At 38.9% G+C, this 14682-nt stretch overlaps 1 protein-coding gene and 1 long non-coding RNA gene across 7 annotated transcripts in view; both read right to left on the bottom strand.

The window, feature by feature from the left end:
* Positions 1–14328, bottom strand: part of LOC120571707 — a 20625-nt gene extending 6297 nt beyond the window's left edge. The window contains exons 1-5 of one of the 4 annotated variants that reach the window (XR_005641272.1): positions 12084–14328; positions 11786–11903; positions 6533–6657; positions 5983–6073; positions 4620–5217 (exon numbers count right to left, since the gene is read on the bottom strand). This is a non-coding gene — a long non-coding RNA (uncharacterized LOC120571707). Of the gene's footprint in view, positions 1–4619; positions 5218–5982; positions 6074–6532; positions 6658–11785; positions 11904–12083 lie in introns of those variants that run through there. The other 3 variants (XR_005641274.1, XR_005641270.1, XR_005641269.1) reach the window with 3 other exon arrangements.
* LOC120571101 (zinc finger protein 664-like) overlaps positions 1–14682 on the bottom strand; it is a 416820-nt gene that overhangs the window by 302014 nt on the left and 100124 nt on the right. The gene's annotated exons all lie outside the window — the stretch shown is intronic.

Below are 14682 nucleotides of genomic sequence, written 5' to 3'. Positions count from 1 at the left end.
ACTTTGCTACAATGTAAAGTATTAAGTGTCCAGCTTGTATAACAGTGTAAATGTGCTGTCCCCTCAAAATAACTCAACATACAGCCATTAATGTCTAAACCACTGGCAACAAAAGTCACTACACCCCTATGTTAGATTACCATAGAGGCAGGCAGATTATTATATTTTTAAAGGCCAGTTATTTCATGGATCCAGGATACTATGCATCCTGATAAAGTTCCCCTGGCCTTTGGAATTAAAATAGCCCCCCCACATCATCACATACCCTTCACCATACCCCCACATTATCACATACACTTCACCATACCTAGAGAGGGGCATGAGGTACTTTCCATAAAATCATCTCTCAATGCAAATCAAACCAGCTATTAGGCTAACTGACATAAAACCATGCCAATCTCTAGGTATGGTGAAGGGCATGTGATGATGTGGGGCTATTTTAATTTAAAATAGGGGTGTACTCACTTTTGTTGCCTGCGGTTAAGACATTAATGGCTGTGTGTTGAGTTTTTTTGAGAGGACAGCACATTTACACTGTTATACAAGCTGTACACAGCGTAATATCTTCAGTGTTGTCCCATTAAAAGATATAATGAAATATTTACAAACATGTAGAGGTGTTATTGTTGAATACAATGTGAATACATATTTCTAAAATTGTATGATGTTTTTGTTGAGTTATTATTACACAATACTATTTTCTGACCTTTGTGAATCTTGCTCCCAATAAATAACCAATATTAGAAAAAAAAAAGACTAAAACTAAGACTAAAACTAATAAAAACTAAACTAAAACTAGGCATTTTCAAAAAATGAAAACTAAACTAAACTAGCAAAACCGCTTTAAAAACTAATTAAAACTAAAGAGAATTTGAAAAAAAAAGTCAAAACGAAATAAAAATAAAAACTAATGAAAAATGCAAAACTATAATAACCTTGCGGCAAACTCAAAGCAGCGGCTGGAAAACTGTTCAATTTCCTTCCTCGCTACACAATGAACTCCGAGTAGTTTGGAGAAAACAGCATTATATTAAACTGTGAATAAATCTAAACAACTGGACAATAAAAGGTCAACTTTTCTTTAAATTAAATTCACTCAGAGCATTTCAGGAAAAAGGAAACTCAATAAAAAGTGATTTTGCCGACACTAGATATCAGTCCAAAGCTCCCCACTATATGTGATTAAAGTGCTGCGAGCTGTAAGTTCACCACTTCTACAGAAGGCAGAAGATGACGTCATCTCGGAGACAGCTGTCTTCCTGTCTCACTCAGACTCCGTTGTTTAGGTGTGCTAACTTACACTAACAACTTTACTGTCCTCAATCTGAACTCGGTGCAGATCAAACACCAGAACTCTGGTCCGCTTGAAAACGGGGGTCCTGGTTCAGTTGGGGACGCGATCCGACCCAAACACAGGAAGTGGACCAAAACCAGAGCATTTATTAGCCTGCAGTTTCCCCATTTCACACAGTTTACAGACTTAAATATCTGGTTTAAGGGATGATAACTTTCAGAAAACGTCTATATGCATAGCAATATGTAATATATTCAAGTTGGGCTGTACTGCTACATCATTCTTGGACTTGCTGATATCTGTAGAAAGATGTACAGTAAACTTGAGCACAACTACAACATTTATTTACTAGGGGTGGTACGGTTCACAAAACCCACGTTTCGGTTCGTATCACAGTTTTAGGGTCACAGTTTTCGGTTCAGTACGGTTTCTTATTTTTTTCTTTAACACTCCAGAATATACTTCAGCATATAGCTAAAATTAGCATATTGAATGCATGTTGCACAAAACGTGCACACAGTGGCAGTTCTATATTGTTTTATTTCCATATAGGTAACGTGAAATCCAAAATGTTCCCACACACTAGACTATAAACGACGCTGGCGCATCCTCCAGCTCTGGGCAGCCTCTCTCCCACTGGACATTTCTGCAGGTGACATGACGTGACCTGCAGCGGCACCCCACTCCACTTGAGGAGCGGTCGGCTCGGTGTCTCTCAAAATCTGATGAAAATCTTTTAAACTGACCTTTGTCGATCTGAAATGAAGACAGATTCAGCAACTGCATGGCCTATTTCTCGCTTAAAATGTTTTCAGAAACACGTTTCGGTGAACTATTTTAGTACAATATGAGATCGTATTCTGAACATAGACAGTATATGATTCTGAACGAGCCGCCATGACAGTCTATTTTGAAATTTGGGACCAGCCAGACCCATGTGACGCAATCGTCCAATCAGCTGCCATGGGTTGCGTTTGTCACGCCCATCCCGCTCGTCATTTCCAGTAAGTGTTTTAACATAGGTGTCGAAAGTGGGCACTACGGCAGTAAGAGGTTAGTGCACATTAACGGTGTACTGACGAACCGTGCGGTACACACATGCTCCGAACCGAGACTAGCGAACCGAGCGGTTCGGGTGTTTTTTCATGAACCGTACCACCCCTATTATTTACGTATGCATGTACTGTATATCTGCATGTATTTCAAAATGTAGATCAAGTATTTACTTTGAGAAAAAAAAGAAACAGAGCCATAATGACACAAATAAGAATGAACAGCAGAAAGCAGCATTTTAAGGACACCCAGCAGGCCTACCATTACATTGTAATTACACTGCTTTGCAAATAGTAAGAACCTTCTTCATCACAGACCTGATGGTGCAGTACTTGATCCACATGGATCCACTTGCTGTCCCTCTCTCTGTCCCTGTAGGTTTTCTTCCTCCTCACCCTCTTCTTCTTCATCCTCCTCACCCTCTTCTTCTTCATCCTCCTCACCCTCTGAATCTCCCTCTCTGTGTCAGAGCCCTCCCTTTCATCACATGCCCTCTCTCCAACCTCCCCAGACCCCTCTGGCTCTCCCTCTTCCTGCTCATCAACACCTTCATTTGTTTCTCTCCCTTTTTGGTTTCCTGGGGCTAAAAAGGACGCTATGTCCCTTCCTCGTTTCATGACAACTATTAGAAGAAGAAAAAACGGAGGGGCATGCATTACATTTCGTTTCCTAACCATCCCTCCCTACTTAACACGGGCAGATAGCCTGTTGATTATTTTACTCAAATGGATTTATTATCGCGATGCAACAGCCAAGATGGATGAAGTCCCGTGGTTAACATCCCAGCATTGTGCAGTCCTAGCAACGAGACTGACATTTGGATATTCGCTTCTGCTTCGATGAGTTTGTTTAGATATGATTACGTTTCTAAACATATCGAGAGCAGACATTTCCAAACTTGATTTCATTCTCAGTGTGAGGAACAAAAGGAACCCGGTTATGTACAACAACAACAACAACAACAACAACAAGTCCCTTCCGAGATGAAATAGTTGATCTTACCAACAGGAGAACTCGGAGCGCCTCTGCTCTCTCCAAGAGGAGTTGCTGTCTCATTCACCGAGCACCACCACACGCTGCACGCTGCATTTCCCCCCTGAATTTCGATCTGTTAGAGGCTCGCACCATTGATAAATTATTGGCAACAGGATCTGTTCGGACCAATCAGATTGTCGGACAGATGATCAACAGTAACAGAATCAACCACGTCACCAAAAAACGCTTGGGTTGGATTTGTTGAGATGTGTAGATTCCACCATCGCGTCTGTTACAGAAGATATCGACAGCGCATTCATTTTAAAATCCTCAGCAGAGGAGCCTCAACAACTGCCCGAAAGCACAGTAGCGTTATATGGTGGAGCGAGATAGAGAGAGACTGAAGAGAGAGAGCGTTATATGGTGGAGAGACATAGAGAGAGACTAAACCCAGTAAGCACACATACGTCGCGGCGACGTATTGGCGATGTAATCAGAATGCATCAGGGATACGTAGTATTTTGGTAGTTTGCTCACCGGCACGACGTCCCCGCGACGTCGCTGCGCTACGTTTCAGCGACATATAGCCGCTCTCTCCACGACGTATACATATATGCATCGTTCTAACGTATGCCATACGTCGTAGAGATGCAGGCAATATACATCGTTCTAACGTATGCCATACGTCGTAGAGATGTAGGCTTATATACGTTGCTCTAACGTATGCAATACATCGTAGAGATGCAGGCTTATATACATCGTTCTAACATCTGCTATACATCTTACAGATGCAGTCTGAGGTACATCTTCCTGACATCTGTTATACGTAGTACAGATGTCAGGAAGACGTGCAGATCAATTGATCCTGCATTAATCCATTTAACAAAACTGGTCAGTATAGGTCACACACAATTACTTTAAATATCTTTACTAAATTGAATTGCTAAAGTAAGATAGATAAACCATACACAATTACTTATAATACATTTTATTTATAAAGCGCTTTTCAGGGTACTCAAAGACAATTTACACAAGTTCAAATCATTATAGAAAATAGCACACTGTAACACATTAAAATATATTCTTGTATGTAGCTAGATTTGGGGATAATTATCCTACTGTGGTCTATACTAAGGGCTAATGTACAAAAACATTACCTTGTGTTGTCTTCCCGTCAACCTTGAAAAAAAAAATTATTAAATTTTTCTTCTACACATTTTCAGCACTTATTTCTACGTCCCATATTTTCTGATATAAAACAAAAGTTGAAAACAGGTCAATTTGACCCGAAGTCAACACAAGGGTTAAAATCTTAAACCAGGGTTTTTTTTAAAAGTCTGAGACTGTGGGCTTCCCCTCAGGCAAAGAGCTGGGGCACGCACGTTTCCTGGGAACGGGATGCAACGGCTTGAGTTATGTTTTATCTCGTTTGGTGGGTGTGTCTCTCGATTATTGGCTGTGTTCCAGGTGATACCCAATTATTAGAGACTGTCTGTAAACCCGTGGTAATAAAAAGGGCTTGCACACACAACAGGATGTCAAACACCTTGTTTCAGTTTTAAAAAAGCTTCACTTTCTCAATTTTTGGATGCCTATGGGATCATGGAAATGTTATTTGAACCCAAATCTGTCGCTGAAATATACAGTATTTCACTCTTTTGACTACACACTCGTGAGCTGTATATCACTGCTTCACAACAGCAGTGTGTACATGTTGGAGAACAAAAACTAATTGTCACACTATATTGTCCACTTTCTATCATAATGTAAATAATTTCAGTAGCAAAAAAAAAATGCTGTCCCTGCTACAGCATCTGCTCCAGTCTGTTGCCAGTCGGGGAACTCCTTGATGGCCGGCTTCGTACTCAGGAAAGTAGGGTCCCTCGGTGGTGCTGCTGCAGTGACAAGAACAAAAGATTTGGGTTTTGTGCGTTATTCGAAGAAGTATCTTTTAATACATTTTGTTTCATCTCCCTTTGTTTTTAAGAAGTGGTTGAGTAATATTTTTTTTTTGCAGATGTGAATAGAAGAATATGGCAAGTAGAATATGGCAAGCCAAATGTTGTTAACGTAGTTAAATTCTCTGCTGAATTTTCCTCAGAAGCTCCAATTCAGCCTTTAAATATAATTGAACAGTAAGGACATTTGGTCAGTAGGGGGCGCTGCAGTCTGTGCAGTTTCATTTTGGATGAAGTTCAAGGTGGGCTGTTTACGGTAGAAGGGATACAGCTACGGCCAAAAGTTACACAAAAATCCCGCAAAATCTAGACTAATATAATAATGTATTTGTTATACTTTCACCCAGGAAAACTTGTTTCATTCCTTTAGAGTTTTTTATTCAAACCACGATCTGTTTCCTGAACTTAACAAGTCGTTTTGGTGCCTAAACTTAACTGTCTCCCATCTAGCCTCAACCGCTGTTAAAGCGCCATTCTGACAATATGTATTTAGATCACTTTGTAAATTAAAGCTTTAAATAGCATGTTATAAATCGTCCCATAAAAAATACCATAACTTTCTCTCTAAAAGGGCTAACATCAAGGTTTCATAGTAATCACAATTATTTAAAAAGTATTTACTTTTGAAACCAAAGGTGTCATTTTATGCTGCCCTCTCTTTACTTCCTACTCCCATTTTCAATTACGATTTTGTAAACTTACCACAGATGATTTGGCAAAGTAATGACTGGGAATATGGCAGCTTTCCACATTTTCCCGTTGAATATCTTGGTCATCATGGCAATTGAGAGATCTGAAAAATACAAACATATAAAAATTTAAAACAAGATAAGATCCTTAATTAATCCCACAGTGGAGGACATTTTCAGTGATACTGCACCAAAAGGAAAGTGCAATGACAAAAGCATCAGTAAAAACGCAAGAATAAAGCAGTTAAAACTGTTCAGTATACAGACAGAAAGTTTAATAATACGGTATTCACAGTATTGCACAGAGGAGTTATTGATATTGCATAAAAAAGGTGTACATTGATGTTGCACGTGAGTAAATTGTCAGATAGGGTGCGTGTGGTCTACTTGGAGCAGTGTTGATTATAAAGTCTGGCAGCAGCAGGAAGGACGTGTGGTATATCTCCTTCACTGCACATTAGGGTTACATTTGAATACAAAATGTAACTTAAGTACAACTTCCAAAGGGTTAAAATATTTACTGTTGATAGATGGATATGATTTAATAATAGTTTATTACCTACCCATTTGAAAGTCTGTGTAGGTCTTCTTCTTTGGCTTCCTCTTCTGGAATCATTAGTGCCTCTTCCTCTTAGCAGGCCAATTTAGCAGTGGTCGTCAAATCAGTTTTCAAACTCTTTCCTCTTATCTGAAAGAGATTAATATACAGAGGTAATTAATAATTCAAGTACAATGTAATAGATAGAGAAAGTCTAGGACCCCTTGAACACACGGGGTTAAAAAAATAGAGCAACACATAAGAATCATGAGTGGCACTGTGCCTGCCCCAAATACTAGATAGATTCAGATTACAGGTGTGTAATTTGCATCTTGCAACAAACTAATATGACAATAACATTCCTGACTTTTTTCACTTGTTGATCAGGCTTATACACACACAACTATTATTGTGGTATGATGTCCTTCATCTCTGCATTGCCTTCTCTCCCACCTCCTGCCGACGTTTTCTGATCTTCCACTATACATCATACCAACATAAAAACAGACACACTATGTGAAAGCTACTATCAAAAAATACTGCTCTTTTGTGAGTATGCAGTATTTTTAGTATTGTAACTACTGTTTCGCAATGAACACAGTGTATTCCTGACATTTTGTAGAAGATGGTGATATTCTTAGCAAGAACCCCCTTTTTAATGAGGGATAACTAGTGAAACAAACAAGCAAACAAACATCAACTAACAGTTTACCAAAGTTACCCTTGCTATAAACATTATAGCACACCGCGATGTAATCCTAATTCATCGGGGATACGTAGTAGATTGCTCGTTTGCTCACTGGCACGACGTCCCCGGGATGTCGCTGCTGTACGTTTCAACGACATGTAGCCGCTCTCTCCGCGACGTATACATATATACATCGTCCTAACGTATTTCATACATCTTACAGATGCACACATATAGCTACATCGTTCTAATGGAAAAACGGGGGAAAAAAGCAATATACCAATTCAATTATTGTGATATTGATAATTGTATTGCTCTCAAAGTCAAATGTGATTCAATATGTCCATCGAACGTGTTTAGTCCCTGTTAAAGCCGATTATAAACCGCTAATGTCAGTTAGGCTTATGGTCAATTTAGCTTCAACAAAAAGTAAAACTTAAAGTGACTGGACAGTAACTACATTAAGCTAACGCTTGCTTGCCAGGTAAATTGTTTTTATTGTAATTAATCAACGTTAGTGATATATCAGCAAGAAAATCATGGTAACAGGTGACGATGCTCATTAGTGTTTTGAAGGCTAACGTTAGCCCACGAAAACGGGCACCATCTAGCTAATAACTGATGTTTTATGACCGTTGGCACTCCCAACCCCATTTTCAAAATCAGTTGTTAACCAGATTTAATGCCGAGTGTACAGAAACGAACCACAGTCTTACTAGCTAAACAGTCCTAAACTAATTTTACATAGTGTCATTTACAGTGCCTTGCGAAAGTATTCGGCCCCCTTGAACGTTTCGACCTTTTGCCACATTTCAGGCCTCAAACATAAAGATATAAAACTGTAATTTTTTGTGAAGAATCAACAACAAGTGGGTCCCAATTATGAAGTGGAACGAAATTTATTGGCTATTTCAAACTTTTTTAACAAATAAAAAACTGAAAAAGTGGGCGTGCAAAATTATTCAGCCCCTTTACTTTCAGTGCAGCAAACTCTCTCCAGAAGTTCAGTGGGGATCTCTGAATGATCCAATGTTGACCTAAATGACTAATGATGATAAATAGAATCCAGCTGTGTGTAATCAAGTCTCCGGAAAAATGCACCTGCTCTGTGATAGTCTCAAAGGTCCGTGTAAAGCGCAGAGAGCATCATGAAGAAAAAGGAACACACCAGGCAGGTCCGAGATACTGTTGTGGAGAAGTTTAAAGCCGGATTTGGAAACAAAAAGATTTCCCAAGCTTTAAACATCCCAAGGAGCACTGTGCAGCGGATAATATTGAAATGGAAGGAGTATCGGACCACTACAAATCTGACGAAGGGCCGGGGCGTCCCGCTCTAAACTTTCAGCTCATACAATGAGAAGACTGATCAGAGATGCAGCCAAGAGGCCCATGATCACTCTGGATGAACTGCAGAGATCTACAGCTGAGGTGGGAGACTCTGTCCATAGGACAACAATCAGTCGTATACTGCACAAATCTGGCCTTTATGGAAGAGTGGCAAGAAGAAAGCCATTTCTTAAAGATATCCATAAAAAGTGTCGTTTAAAGTTTGCCAAAAGCCACCTGGGAGACACACCAAACATGGAAGAAGGTGCTGTGGTCAGATGAAACCAAAATCGAACTTTTTGGCAACAATGCAAAACGTTATGTTTGGCGTAAAAGCAACACAGCTCATCACCCTGAAAACACACCACCCCCACTTCAAACATGGTGGTGGCAGCATCATGGTTTGGGCCTGCTTTTCTTCAGCAGGGACAGGGAAGATGGTTAAAATTGATGGGAAGATGGATGGAGCCAAATAAAGGACCATTCTGGAAGAAAACCTGATGGAGTCTGCAAAAGACCTGAGACTGGGACGGAGATTTGTCTTCCAACAAGACAATGATCCAAAACATAAAGCAAAATCTACAATGGAATGGTTCACAAATAAACATATCCAGGTGTTAGAATGGCCAAGTCAAAGTCCAGACCTGAATTCAATCGAGAATCTGTGGAAAGAACTGAAAACTGCGTGTTCACAAACGCTCTATCCAACCTCACTGAGCTCGAGCTGTTTTGCAAGGAGGAATGGGCAAAAATGTCAGTCTCGATGTGCAAAACTGATAGAGACATACCCCAAGCGACTTACAGCTGTAATCGCAGCAAAAGGTGGCGCCACAAAAAGTATTAACTTAAGGGGCTGAATAATTTTGCACGTCCAATATTTCAGTTTTTTATTTGTTTAAAAGGTTTGAAATATCCAATAAATTTCGTTCCACTTCATGATTGTGTCCCACTTGTTGTTGATTCTTCACAAAAAAATACAGTTTTATATCTTTATGTTTGAGGCCTGAAATGTGGCAAAAGGTCGAAAAGTTCAAGGGGGCCGAATACTTTCGCAAGGCACTGTAAGCAGGGTAAAAATAAAATATTACAATCACAATGTAATAAGTACAAACGTTAGCCTGCCATTAGACGGCCCCTGAACCTCTTCACCTTTTTTAAATGATTTAACGTTAGTTTGCAGATTAGCTAGCTAGATAGCTAACGCTACATGCCGGATTTACCTTTAGCTAGCTAGCTACATTTTGATTATATAACAAGTCTTCAGCTTTAAATGTTCCCTGTTGAGATTTCAGTTCAATTAAAGCCAAAACAAAAATCAAATTAACCGATATGAGCAAAGTATGACTGAGGTGCGGCACAGTTACTGTTAGCTAGCTAGCTAAAATTAACGTTAAGGGATATCGGGTAGCTAACGTTCAATTAGCTATAGCTAGCAGCCTCACGTTAGCTAACGTTACTGGCATGTACTGCAACTGAAATAGCAGCTAACGTTAACTTTACATTCAGATTCAGTCAGATTAGTACATATAGCAAGCTAACTAGCTAGCTAGCTAGAGCACGGATATTTTAATTTTAAATGAATGTGAAAAAGGGACGCTAGTGCGATGTGAGCCTGATTTAACGGCTCTAAAGTTACTTTAAACCATGACATGGCGTAACTTTCTAACATATCTTGTTATTAGTCCAATGAACACCAACTTCCACATGAGAAAACGTCGAAATATTTGTATTAACGTTAGCTACGTTAAGATGAAATAGTGCTTACCAGGGTATTTGACAGCAGCAAAAGAAGCAGTCTCCATCCTAACCCTTCGTAGACTGGAAACTTTTTTTCCCCTTCCTTTATCGACTGTGGCGCGAATTCGTTGCTGGGCAGAATTCAGATTCACTGTCCATCACATCAACAGTGTGTGTGTACAGTAAAGACATCCAGACGCTCAATAAACGATGCTTCCAAATGACCCGCGAACAACTGAGGAACCGTTAATGCATCTCACCGACATAGTTAATACGTCGCTGCGATGTATAGATTGCGATCATAATAAGACGTCCAGACGCTCAATAAACGATTCTTCATTATGACCCGCGAACAACTGAGGAACTGTTAATACATATCACCGACATAGTTAATACGTCGCTGCGATGTATAGATTGCGATCATAATAAGACGTCCAGACGCTCAATAAACGATGCTTCATTATTCTTCTTTATGACCCGCGATCAATTGCATACGTCGTGCCGACGTATGTGTGTGTGTGTAAGGACAATGTCATAAAATAAGTTATACTGTAGTTTATAGGAAAAGCCACCACCCATATATATATTATTTAATATTATTTACTTCATTTAATTTAATTGCATTATAACAGTTCATGTTCATTAAAATGTGCATTGCTTTATGTTGTTAAAAGAGTCACTGTGCTCCCTGCACTCAGGCATTGTAGTAGAAACATTTTGTTGCTCCCTTCAGCCACAAGAGGGAGTATACCCTTAAATGAGCGCTTCTGTCAGGAGTAAACAGAGTCCGCGCGTACAAACGCTGAACAGGTTGACAATGTACGCAATGTCCGTGTATTTTGCAGGTAAGAAAACATAAAATGGGTAATAATAAGCAGATGTGTAGCATGGTGTCAGGAGATTGTAGTGATAGTGGGAAAGTTGGCCGTATATTCCGACTGTGTATATTGGAAGTGACACGTAACTTTTGTTGTTAGCCATGTAAATGTAACAGCTAAGCTAACTTTTGCTGGGACCCAGCGTTGCTATATTTTATGTGTGTGTTTGAAAAAAAATTGATTAACAAAAAAGTGTGAAATAACTGAAAACATGTCTTATATTTTAGATTCTTCAAAGTAGCCACCCTTTGCTTTTTTATTAAGGAAAAATAATTCCACTAATTAACCCTGACAAAGCACACCTGTGAAGTGAAAACCATTTCAGGTGACTACCTCATGAAGCTCATTGAGAGAACACCAAGGGTTTGCAGAGTTATCAAAAAAAGCAAAGGGTGGCTACTTTGAAGAATCTAAAATATAAGACATGTTTTCAGTTATTTCACACTTTTTTGTTAAGTACATAATTCCATATGTGTTCATACATAGTTTTGATGCCTTCAGTGAGAATCTACAATTTAAATAGTCATGAATATTGAATGAGAAGGTGTGTCCAAACTTTTGGCCTGTACTGTATGTATGTATGTATGTATGTATGTATATATATATATTACATTTTGAGCCTGTAGAACCTGCATGATCATAGTCGTACCCTTTTCTTTTCTTTACCAAAGGAGGCCTCTGTTGTGTGGTGACAAGTGGGATGAGACATTGCCCATGGGTGACAGCTGACCAAAGTGGCTAATTTTCATGTCCTTTCCAAGAGCACCCTTGGGAGGAAAACGAAAATCAAATGGGAGTATTGAATCACAAGTGCACACTGAAAAGACACAGTTTTTGTATTTGGATAAAAGCACACCATTTTTATAAACTGATATTGATTAAGTTTCCCCTTGCTTTTGTCGTTGCAAGATTTGTTCAAAATCAGATATAGTGCTCACTTAACTTACATTAGAGACTGAAAGTGCACATCGCAGGGATCCATGAAAAGGGTTAGAACACTGAAACAAATAAATGATAGTATTAATTTTCCACACAGAAAATGTCAGATATATTTAAAAATACATTCTCAATGAATTCGGTCTATCATGAGTTGATAATACTTATCAGCATTTCCCTGAAGCCTCATCCATCTTCGTTTTCTCCAAATCACTTTCCCACCTGTCCACCTATCTGTCCCACTGATCAAAGCTGTCTCTGCAGTCATTGCTATATAGATATACATATGTAGTGCTAGGCCTACTGTTAGTAGAACACAGATATCACTGGAATTTGTACTAATTATCATAGACCTTATCCACTATAGCAAGTAAATGACAGGACCTGCAATCCATAAATTAGATTTTATTTTAAACTACAGTTTTGTAGTTCTCCTCCTCCTTTCCGCTTCCATCTTGAACAAAGAAAAAAATGCAAGATTGTTACTGGGGATTAATCTAAATAATTTCAATAAAGAAGTTGTGGAGAAATCATTAATGACTCATACCACTTTAATTGTCTGTGTGGTGCTAATTTCAGCGCCTGGCCAATGGCATCTTCCACCTCATCTGCCTTCACTTTATGCAATTTCTGGCATGCTCCTAAAACACATAATACATAATAGAGAGATTTTTTTTAATCGATTGACAGCCCTAATATATATATATATATATATATAAAAACGTAGATACCACATATGTTGACACGGCGGCCATTTCCTAACAAACATTTTGCTCCTCCTAATGCATGTGTATATGAAGGCAGAAGGTCTATCCACAATTAAAATCAGAATTTCCAACTGATTTTGAAGCGGTTTACTACAAATGCCAGACATCTATTTATAATACAGGACACTTGATTAAATTTCTTATCAAACTTTTTCAAAATATTTTGAAGCTAGTGATTGTCTGCTGATTTAAGCCTTGATACAATTTAAACAGGTGAGTTATATAAACAGTTATGAAGTGTGAAATTAGCTTCATAGACCAAAACCGTTTTTTGTACCAGGCTGTAAACATTTATATTTTTCTGAAGTAAAGTCTGGATTTTTCCACATGGGGTCTATGGGTAATGACATGAGGAACTGTTCAGTGACACACATAACAAACATAGTTTTCAGCATCTTACTGAGATATTAATAATCACTCAAATAAAACATACATAACTTGATACAAGCTAGCATTAGCTCAATTCAGTATCAGGCCAGTCACTTAACTTACCGTTATCTTAAAAGAAGGATTAATGTTATCTTTTGTGATATTAAATTCAACACTTTAGTAATAGTATAATATTGTAAAACACATTTTTCATACGTGAAATGTTATTCCATGTTGCTTAGTTTAGCATTTCTTTCACATGAACATCCAAAAGCAGTACAAAAATACTTATCTATGAGTCTTTAAGATCAGTTGTCTGTCCCAAGATGGCGGCAGCACGGACGCAGTTCAGACACTAACTGTTCAAGTCATTTTTTTTAAGCAGCAGCAGCCATGCTCTGATTAAAGCTGGTAAGTTATAAAGGTTTGCTTCTTTTCTTCGTCTTAAGTGACAATAAACTGAATATTTCAGCAGCTTGACATCACCTTAGTAAACAGTGATGGAATTTTTGTAAATTGTATTTACCAGGTGATTAATTAAGAACAACAAATACTTCTTTGTTGCAGCATTAGTTAAATAGTGCTAACAGTTGAACCCTGAAAACTAACTAATTTTGAGTGGAATAAATCCCTTCAAAGGGAGGGAGCGTAATGTGTAGTCCTAGCCAGGATAACACACATGCTGTTCAGAAGATAAAGTTACTGCTGGTCAGCCTTCAATGTGGAGAGAAGTAGTGCTCAAAGTGGGCCGGTACTTCTATATTTTACTCTTAAGCGTACCTGCACTTTTTCTTGCGTACCACTGCTTCTCGTATGTAGCCGGTCCTCTACCACTGACAGAGAAAGCGTCAGTGTCAGAGAGATGACCCTAACGTTACATAAACTACACTACCCAGAGGGCACTACGTGTTTACCTCAGATCTTGACGAATCACGTAAAGGCAAGCAGTCGGCCCACCCTATCAGAAGTTAGCTTCTCCACGGACACTAGTTTGAAAAAGCTGTCAGCCTGACCGTAAAAAAGGTACTTTTGAAAAAGCAAAATATTTTATTCCCAAATTCCAAGTACATTTTTGGTGGCCCAAATGTAAAAAAATTTTCACCTCCTTCCCCTTCTTGCCTCTGGCTCTTTGCACTGGATATGCAAAAGAGCTGTTCACTGACCAGAGGGTAAATGTCCCTTTACAAAGCTTACAGCAGGGCTATTCAACTACACTGTTCTGGGGGACACATTTTCAGAAGCCTAATACACAGTGAGGAGAAACAACAAAGACTGCAGACCGGCATGATGACGTCATTCACGTGCATATTAAGTAGCCATGCTGGGGGGAGGAGCCGGGTTGTCTCCAGCAGCAGCTAAGTTTCCAAAGATTAGAAGCAAACTAGTAAACAGTTAAGACTACAAAACGACAGCTTTCGTTTTAGCTTGTTGGTAAAACATGGCTATTAGCAGAGTAGCATGCTGCAGGCTAGTT

This window comes from Perca fluviatilis, chromosome 2, assembly GCF_010015445.1.
Source record: "Perca fluviatilis chromosome 2, GENO_Pfluv_1.0, whole genome shotgun sequence".
Classification (NCBI taxonomy): Eukaryota; Metazoa; Chordata; class Actinopteri; order Perciformes; family Percidae; genus Perca; species Perca fluviatilis.
Note: the sequence above shows the minus strand (reverse complement) of the source record. Positions and strands in the feature narration are given on the sequence as shown.